This window comes from Salvia miltiorrhiza, unplaced genomic scaffold, assembly GCF_028751815.1.
Source record: "Salvia miltiorrhiza cultivar Shanhuang (shh) unplaced genomic scaffold, IMPLAD_Smil_shh original_scaffold_275_2, whole genome shotgun sequence".
NCBI classification, from domain to species: domain Eukaryota; kingdom Viridiplantae; phylum Streptophyta; class Magnoliopsida; order Lamiales; family Lamiaceae; genus Salvia; species Salvia miltiorrhiza.
In genome coordinates, this window is record NW_026651517.1 from 79,791 (window position 1) to 90,335 (window position 10,545).

Consider the following 10,545-nt stretch of genomic DNA (forward strand, 5'->3'; position numbering starts at 1 on the left):
AGCCTCAAAGTATTCGGTAAGTAAAGTTCGGGATTCGATTCGATACTAAACAAACCAAACTTGAGCACACTACTATTCGGTTCGGCTCGGTTCGATTACACCCCTAGTAGCCGACGCCGGCTGTCGGCCGCTACCGAATCTCCCTCTGACCCCCATCTCCGACTCAAGAGAACATGCACATACAGAAACACACTCACGACACACAAAACACCACAACGAGAGGAACTTTCAGATGTATACTGAAATCAAATTACTGATATGGAAGATATATTGGACTCTACACTCTTACCCCACTTCAGATCACTCTGCGCCATGGCCACTACTCACAAAATAATCTTCCTCATGGCTGTCTCAGCCGTTGCCTCAGCGGCCGCAGACGACTGCATGAGCTACGACACCGAAGCCGAAGAAGGCAACAAGAGCGAAGCCCTAAAGCTGAAACTGGTGGCGATTGCTTCGATCCTCACCGCGGGCATCAACTTCCCGCTCCTCGATCGGAAGTTGCTCGTTCTCTGCCCCGAAAACGACATATTCCTGATGGTCAAGGCCTTCGCCGGCGGCGTCGTGCTGGCGACGGGATTCGTCCACATTCTCCTCGACGCATTCCGCAGCCTGACATCCCCTGCATCAGCCACACCCCATGGGCCGAATTCTCCTTCTCGGGATTCATCGCCATGGCGACCGCCGTCACCAAGGAAAGAAGCAGCACTTCATGGGCTAGCGACTTCGCCCAGATCGGAGAGTTGCAAGACTCCGGGCGGTGGTGGTTGGCAGGTGTTGGGTGCGATTCTGTAGAGAGGGAGAGTTTCGAGCGGACGCTGTTCATATGAGGGTCCAGCGCTTGGGGTTGAGTCGGGGAGTGAGTTGGTGGCGGCGGTTCGCCGCTGCTGCAATCCCCGGAGAAGAGAGCCGAGAAGGAAGAGGCGACAGGGAAGGAAGCCAACACCGTCTGGCCTCGTCGGAGATTGAGGGGCGGCGGCGATTGGTTGAGGAAGGAGACATCTGAGAGGTGTGCCGTGTGCGTGAGTGTTGAAGGAATAGAGAGATAGAAAGTAATGGAGGTAATGGTTAGGTCAAATTAAGTAAAAAAGTGTGGTCAAATTAAAACGTGTGGGCAAATTAAATAAAAAAATGACGTTTTTAATTAATAAAACAACTGTGTTTAGAATCAGGTTCGGCGTATCCACATAGGATTTCCAGCTGTCCATGTCATCAATTTTTCGTCGGAAAATTTGCGAAGTACCTAAATCAGATCAAATCAATAGTGTAGCAATTTGTATGATACACTTTGAATTTCAGTATTTAGACCAAAATTTGGAAATAGTTTGGTAATTTACACGCCATTAACCCTTATTTATACGGTTCGGGTCAGAGTGCGGGTCGGGGTCTAAATTTGGGTGCAACCCGGTTGTACCCAAGACCACCTCTTTTATGTATATATATACTCTCTTCGTCCACAAAAAATAGTCATTTTTTGTCAATTTGGGATGTCCATAAAAATTAGTCAATTCCTATTTCAGAAAACTACTATCGGTCAGATGGTGGCCCTATTATTCACTTGCAATACAATTAATTATCATTGTAAAATACTACTCCCTTCGTCTCACGAATCTTGAGTCATTTTCCTTTTTCTGTCGTTCCACGAATCTTGAGTCATTTTTTTATATGGCAAAAAATTCCCCTTTATTCACATTTTCACTTTTTCACCTACCATACTTAACACACTAAATACTATTTTCTTAATTCCCGTGTCGAAAAGAATTAACTCAAGATTCGTGGGACGGAGGGAGTACTTTTTAAGTGGTACACTACAAAAAACATATCAGACACCGACGGAATTACCGACGAAAAATAATCTGTTGGTAATCACCGACGGAACAACGGCGGAATTCCGACGAAGATGTTTTCAAAATTTTACCGACGGAATTATTAGCGACGGAAAATAATCCGTCATTAAATATTATTCATTATTTTTAATTTATTTTTTATAAATTTACTCACGGAATAGCGACGAAATTATTAGCGACGGAAAATAATCCGTCGTTAAATATTATTTATTATTTTTAATTTATTTTTTAATTATTTTTTAAATTTATTGACGGAATTATTAACGACGGAATATTTTCCGTCGTTAAATATTATTTATTTTTTATTTTTTTTTAATTTTTTAATTTTTTTATTTTTAATTAATAATCCGTCGGTAATTTCGTCGGTAAATATTATTAATTTTTTTTTGTTATTTTATTTTTTTAAAAAATATTTTTATTATTTTTTAATTAATATTTTAATTTATTCTTTATTTTAAATTATTGAGAATATTTTAAATTTATTGTTATTTTCAACAATAATATATATATTTTTAACTAACTATATTATTAATATTTTTTATTATTTTAAATTGGATCGTATATTTACCGTCATTCTTTCGTCGGCACCACAAGTCTTAGATATGACTTCAGCATATTCTAAGGTTATGAATAAATGATACTCCCTCCGTCCGCCAAGATTATGGCAATTTGTTTGGGCACGAGATTTAATAAAATTGGTGATGATTTTGATGTAGTGGAGAAAGGGTCCCACCACTTTATGAGATGAGTGGTTGAGATTGAATTTTGAGTGGTTTTTTTGTAAATAAAGAGTGTTAGTAAGGATAAAATATTAAAGAGGATGGTGGGACCATTGCCATAAAAGGAAAGTGACATAATCTTGGCGGACGCCCGATATAGTAATTGTGACATAATCTTGGCGGACGGAGGGAGTATTGTATATTGAAATAGAGTTTAAATGAATTAATATGTGATAGTTATATCAATAATACGCGTGTTCTGTACTGGTGAGTGGTGACCACTCGAAAAGAACTTCAAGATTAAGCGTGTTTGAATTAGAACACAACTAAGATGGGTGACTCACTGTGAAGTTTGTCTTAACGTATGCAATTAAGTTCAAAATACATTAGAAATACCAAAATACTTGTGGAGAATAAAGCTAGATTGATATAAAAAAAAGTATTTTTATTATTTTTCGTAAAAAAAACTAGCGACGAAAATGAATTTCGTCGCTAATACCGACGGCCATTTCTGTCGCTGATTTCAGACGACGCCGACGTCGTCGTGTGCTTACCTACGGACTGTATGTCGGTAATTAGCGACAGATGCGAAATTTCGTCGGTAATTTTTTTACCGACCACTTTTACAGCGACACACGGCAACCGTCGTTGATCCGTCGGTGATCGAAATTAGCGACGAATTTTTGGCGATTAGCGACGGAAAATTCCGTCGCTAATCGCCCAGTTTCTTGTAGTGGTACCATTTTTCCACTCACAATACAATAACTATTTTTTACTAAAACTTGTGTCTTCCTTTATTAGAACTATTTTTTGTGAATGGAGGGGTATATTTTTTGGGACTGTGAGCTATGAATAGAATCACCCTGCTAAGATTTAGGAGACCTGAGCATGTTTCGAGTCTAACTAGCCCAACCATACATGAATTGAACCTTTTAATCACCCTATCGCGCAGATACTCAAACTGGAGTTTCTTATGTCGCAGAATAAACGTCGGTAAACCCAGGTACAAAGCATGACCGACAGTTTCTTGAATACCCAGGAAGATATCGTGTGACTTAACATTAGGGCTAAAAGAAATCGTAGATTTCTCAAAGTTTATCACCTGACCTAACGCCGCTTCATACTTTTTGAGAACCTCACCCAACCATTTAGCACTTTCTTCGGAAGCCTTGAAGAAAATTAAACTATCATCAGCAAAGAAGAGATGGAGGAAGATATTTTGTGGAGAGTGACTGAGATCGAGAGTGAGAATCCCGATTCGTGAATTCAATTTTTTTTAAAAAAAAATTGGGGGAATTTGCCAGGTGGCGAATCCCGTGCGAATCTCACGCCCCCCGCGCGTATCGGATACTGCACTGTGTTGTTTTCGCGCGAATCCGTGCATCATAGATCTACGTGCCTATAATAATGCAACTTGGAGTTGCTTGCTCTAATATCCTAAAAGAAAGATTGCAGGCGAAAGAATAAGAATTATTATATTATTTGGGGGTTATGGGCTATAAGGTAAAACAATAAATTTATATTGATTTATTGTTATTATTTTAATTAAATGGAAGGTTATATTGAGTAAAACGAAGGCAATGAATAGAATTACCCATCTTAGCCTAGCGTAGCCCCACCAAACCCGCTCAACTCATTTGTCCATATAATATCTTAACCTGTTTGATATGGGTTTAAAAGCAGGATAAGTTAAATTAATATGGATTTATGAGTGTTTGATATTATGTGTTACTAATATGGTCAACTCTAGGTTTATCCCAAGACCCTAGCTTATTTTGTGGGATTAACCCACACTAATTATCCCACCTCCCCCATGGGATTAACCCACACTAATTATTCCACCCCCTCCATAGGCTACTAATTTAGGTATTTGATATGTTAATCCAACCTATTTCAATGGATACCAAACACTTTTTGGGATTAATTACCAATGATATCAAACACCCATCTGAGATTAGAAATCATGACTAATCCACGCTAAATTATCAGGATAATTTATATCCTGATTAATCCAATACTGAAAATCAAACGGGCCCTAAAAGTTAAAGGTCAATATAAGTGATGAAATCCGAACCCTCTAACTTACAGATAAAAAGATTGAAAGTGAAACGAGTACACCATAATAAACTTTTTGTGAATTCTCTAAGGAAATATATTTAAAAATATAATAACACATGGTCACATGCCAAACTTAATTAACCTAGAAACCCTGAGCTTTCTGGCTCGAATGTCTGAGAGCATTTTTAACGGGGTGCTCTATTAAGGGGTCCTCACCTTAGAGCCTCCCCTCTTCACTGCATTGATTCTATAAGGGGCTTCATTTTCATTTTATCCAATTTTCACTTTTCAATTTTAAAATTCAACATTTCATTAAAATTAAATTTAAACGTTACATTAATTAAAATAAAAATTATAATAATTAAAAATTATATTAAAAATAAAAAATTAGGTAACAAAAATTAAAATAAATGAAAAAAAAGCCCAATAAAATTAAAATAGGGCAAAAAGCCCACTATTCCATCTATTATCTGGCCCGTTCAAAATTAAATAGGGTAAAAACTCCGACAAAAAATGAGTTAATAAATTTTAAAAAATAAACAATAGCCGACTCATTCTCAGCAGCACTTTTTGTTCTCCTTGTTTTCTTCTGTTCCATCTTCTTCTTCTCTATGTTTTAAACATTTTTATTATTATTTTTTAATTAAAAGAGGCGCATGTAAACACTCGCCACGCCTTTCCTCCCTTAGCACCCGATTGTCCCTATTTTTCTCGGGATTACGAAGTGCCCATCGCGACGTGCACGGCCTCGAATGGTGCACCATTCTCATAGTGATTTTGGTTAGCTTAGGAAAAGTCAACACAAAACCCCCACTAGGGTGCACCATAAGGAGGCAGACTTGATTACTCCTTAGTGGTGGAGTCTTTGTTTATAAATAGCTATACACTTCTTTGTTTTTCCTATGTGGGATACTTTCCATTCCCACTTTCCAAGTAGATAATTCTTTGTGCATTAATTGCTCATTTATCCTTTAATGGATTTGAACAAATAAATACACCAGATTAATCTAAACAAAATGTAGATTCCAAATCTACACTAATATTTCATTTATTAAATGGAATTACCATAATTAAATATGATTTTATTAAGCTATTAACTCCATTATTCCAACATAAAGTAGGCAGGCATACTTTTTGGAAAGATGAAAAAGTGAACAAAGTTAAGTTGGGTGATTCATTAACCGGTCACCATAACATTAATACATCCCCATCAATATTGCGATCTGTTTTTATTATGTAAATTATTATTGCGTGTTGTATAACAAAACCTATCATAATAGCTTAACAAAATTATGAGATCCAAACATATAATTTGAACGAAATACCTACATCGTAATTTCTACAAACAATCCATAGGTTATACATATGGTTATAACTAGCTAGTTACAATTACAAGAACTAACAAATGAAATCGGAGAATATTTCCCAAAAAAAATTCAAGCGAAAGAGAATAACCATCGTGAATTGTGACAGTAAATTAGTAATATAAGCTAAGAAAATCATCTAAGACTGTCTGCCGAAAAGATTAACTAAATTAGTCAGTTAAGAAAATCAAGTTAGTTGATGGAGTCAGTCTACTTAGGGATGGCAATGAATCCTGGACCCGGTTCAGCAGATCCGTGGATCCAAATCCTTTTTTTAGGATCTGGACCTCAGGAAAAATGGATCCAATGAATCTGGATCGGATCTGGGTTATTCCTATAATTTCCGGATTTGAATCTGGAGCAAAAAATCTTAGACCCAGATCCGATCCATGGATCCATTTATATATAAAAATATATATAATGTTATTTATTTTTATCTAACTCTTAATCTAATATCTATGACTAATCTATATATCTCTTTTCATAAATAATATATAATGCAATTAAAGATAATATTTTACTTTTATTTTAATTTAAATTTTAGTTTTCATTATTATTATTATTACTATTATTATTATTATTATTATTATTATTATTATTATTATTATTATTATTATTATTTGTATTGATAACATTAATTTTCTTTTTTCTATGTAAAATAGAGGACACATTGTTCCACTGTTATTTAGTACTTGATTATTATATTCTTATTATTATTAAACTTTGATAGTATTTTTATAGAATATGGTTAATTCATTTATTTTGAATAATTGTTGAAAATCTAGACAATAATTATAATTTTATTTGGGATTAATTTAAGATTTATAAATTTATTTTAAAAGACAAAAAGTATGGATTCGGGTGTGGACCCGAGACCCTATAGATCTTATGGATCTGGACCTGGATCTCATTTTTTTGGATCCAATGGATCTGGATCGGATCTGGGCCTAAGTCAAAAATTCGAATTTGGATCTGAACCAAGCAAGATCCGGTCCAGATCCGGCCCATTGTCATCCCTAAGTCTACTGATAGGGTCAACTTATGTAAGACAGTTAGCTAATGGAGTTAGAGCATCCATAACCCTTGTGTCTTAGATGGTGGTCCCCACCTAAGACATAACCCTCTACAGCCCTTGTGTCTTAATTAGCTTGTGTCTTAAATATTCATTTCCACAAAATCCCCAATTCTACACCTTTATTTTAAAATTTCAAATTTTCATTAAAATTATTAATTCAACATTACAATAATTAAAAAAAAATATAAAATTTTAAAATTAAAAATATTACAATAATTAAAAATTAGAAAAAAAAAACTAAAAGAATAAAAAAAATTAAAATTTAATGCTTCAAAAAAGAAGAATTTAAAAATTTTTAAAAATAAAAAATAAAAATAAAAAAATGAAACCAAAGCCCAAACCCCCAACCCCCACTTTTTCTCTTTTTTTCCCTTCCCACGGTCCCACCATTTACTCCATTTTCCCTCTCTTTTTTTCTCTTTCCTCTCTATTCCCCCTCATTTCTCTTCTTCTTCCCCAACTCCTTCTGCAACTTTTTCATTTTTTTTATTTACGGCGCGTGTAGCGCACTAAGCCCCCATTTGCCATCGACCCGTTGCTTCACAGAGACCCGGCGTCGCACTTGGGCGTGTCTCCAGCACAAGGGTGGCGAGCACGACCCGCATCGATCCGGTGCACGAGGGGTGCGTTGTAGATGCTCTTAGTCAGTTGGTAAAAGGCTATTAGCTGATGAGTTAGTCACCTATAAAAGATTGTTAGTTGATGGAGTTTATTAGCTTATGGTGGTTATATTTATTTGTACAAATAGTATAGTCATGCTTTGTACAAGTAGTTGTTTTATCTATTTTTATTAATTTTAGTATGAAAAAATAGATTTGTGTAAAAGTAAGAACATTGGAAAATTGAGAGTCGGGAGTCTTGTCTAAGATCTTGTATTGTACTTCCTCCGTTCCACTATAAGTGATATTCTTTCTTTTTTTGGGTAAAAGTTTTACCCTTTAAACACATTTTCACGTTTTCACCTACACACAAAATACACATTTTTTATTTCTCGTGCCCAAAAAAAGGGGTCTCACTTATAGTGGGGTGGAGAAAGTAATATTTTTTTGGTCATAGTGAATTCTTGTTAACCTCTTGTGTAGATTCTTTGAAATCGAACCATATAATTCCCGGTGTCGTTATTTTTACATACTGTGTTCCTAATTAGCTTGATCATGAAGTTTTTCGTGTAATTGTTGTTCTTCATAATTGTTCCATTAATAACTATTGATGTTTGTGGGAAGAGGAAGAGGATCGCGACGAAGTTGTGATCAAATGTAAGCTGGCGGCAAAGTATAAAATCAAGAAATTCACCGGGAAGAATGACTTTGGTTTTATGACGCATAAAGATGAAGGCCATCTTGACTTAACAAGGCCAATTTGATGATTTGAAGGTCGAGAAGTAGATGAATGCATGCGAAGACAACACGAAAAGACTGAGATGGATAAGGCACATAACACCATTCTCCTTTGCTTGGACGATAAAGTTTTGTGAGAAGTTGTGAAAGAAAAGACTATTGCAGATGTTTGGAAAAGGTTAGAGGATCTCTATTTGCAGAGATCTCTAGCAAGTCGTTTGTACATGAAGTCAAGACTATATATTTTTTTGAACTTATTGAGGAAAATGGCAGTTTTTATTAGCTTGATGATTTCAAAAAAAAAATTAAGAGAGTTCATGATGTCAAGATTGAGGTTTGTGAAGTGTGACAACAAATCTAGTCAGGTAAGAAGATATGCTAAAATAGTATGTTGAGAAGATCAACTAAGTTAGTCAGGTAAAAAGATCAGGTCAACTGATGGATTTAATTTGCTGATAGGGTCAGCTTATCTTAGACAGTTAGCTGATGGAGTTAGTCACCTAGTAAAAGATTGTTAGCTGACGGGTTAGCTAATGAAGTTTGACGGGTTCGGTAAAAATCGAGCTAAGAACATGAAGAATTTGTCAAAGCTTGTAAAGGAAGAAAATGATAAATTTGATAGCTCCATTCCCTTATAAATTTATTAACTTAAGGTCCCATTTTTATAGCCTATCAACTAAGCCTAAAACTAAAATCTAACACCAATGGTCCATTAACGAAGGTCCCTTAGCCCAAGCCTCGTTAAAACCTTTATGGTGAAAATCTAGTGAAAAAAACACTAGTAAAGAAAAAAAAAAGCACTTGGTCTAAATAATATAGATCGGATTACATATATTTTCTGCTTTTCAGAGGTGATAATCCTTTTTCAAAGTTGTCAAGTCTGACTCAAGGTTGCTGGGTCTGACATGTATCTTTAAGTATGCTAATTGTCTTTCTCATGTTTGACTTTTTCTATCTATTCAGCTCTGTCATGCCTTAGCCTCACTCAATATTTATTTTAGCTCAGAACTTCTATTAATTTGTTATCTTGAAATAATTTACAAATATTTTAATTATTAATTTAATCATAAATTAGATATTGGGCTTTTAAACTTCTATTTTAAAATTAATCTTTGTGAAATTGAGCCCAACAAAAAAAATACACAAAATCGTCCACATCAAAGTTAGTTAGCTAATAAATGGTTATCAGCTGATGAAGTTTTTAGCTTATGGCTATAACATTTATTTCTATATTTTACTTTACTGTTAGGTCTGGGGGGTCTCGAATAGGTGTATGGGGGGGGGGGGGAAATACACCTATAGGCTATTTTTACAACAATCTACCGACCTTAATCAGAGGGATCTCAGTCAGAGATTAAAGCGAAACTTTACATGCAAACAAGACACCTGTTTTACCGAAATTAGTTTTGACCAACAGGGTTGACGATTGATACTGAAAGCTCTTCAGTAAAGAGTTACCAGTTAAGTCACTGGAACTTAACTGATCCACGTAAGGGCTTCAGTCGTGTTTGCAAAGATAGAGATGATATCACTCTTCCTTACTATCAGAGGATAGTTCAGTCAGATTGATATCATACGCAGCGAAAATTAAACTTAGTTTCGAATAGCCTCGGTGGAGCAGATAGTTGGATTAAGGTTTCTCTTTCCTGTTAGTCAGTGTTCAGTTTTATCAATTGAAATCGCACAAGTATTGAATGTAAAACTGAAAGCTGTAAATAATACAGAGACTTTTACGTGGTTCCCTTTCCTACATCCACGGCTGGTTGATCAGACCAACAATCCACTCCGCAAGTGCTTGCCTGGTGCACTGCAAACCGTACCCGTGTGCTTGCCTGGTGCACACAACCGTAAACTGAAGATAAACTCTCTTCAGCACCCACACACCTCGCGTAGGATTTCCCTGCTAAGCACACCTCGTGCTCAGACTTCCCACTCAGAGTTCAGAGTACCTTCCTGAACTCCGAATCACTCAAACACTCTTATGGAGGAGAGGTTTAAACGAGTGCCAACTATACTTACAAAGAACAAGTTCTTTGAAGCAAGTTTGACCTTTGGCTTCTGGGTAAACAGATATATGCCTAGGGTCTAAGAGAATGTATGTAATCAGTAGAGACTGATTTTGGCTTTGGAATTCTCTTCTTCGAT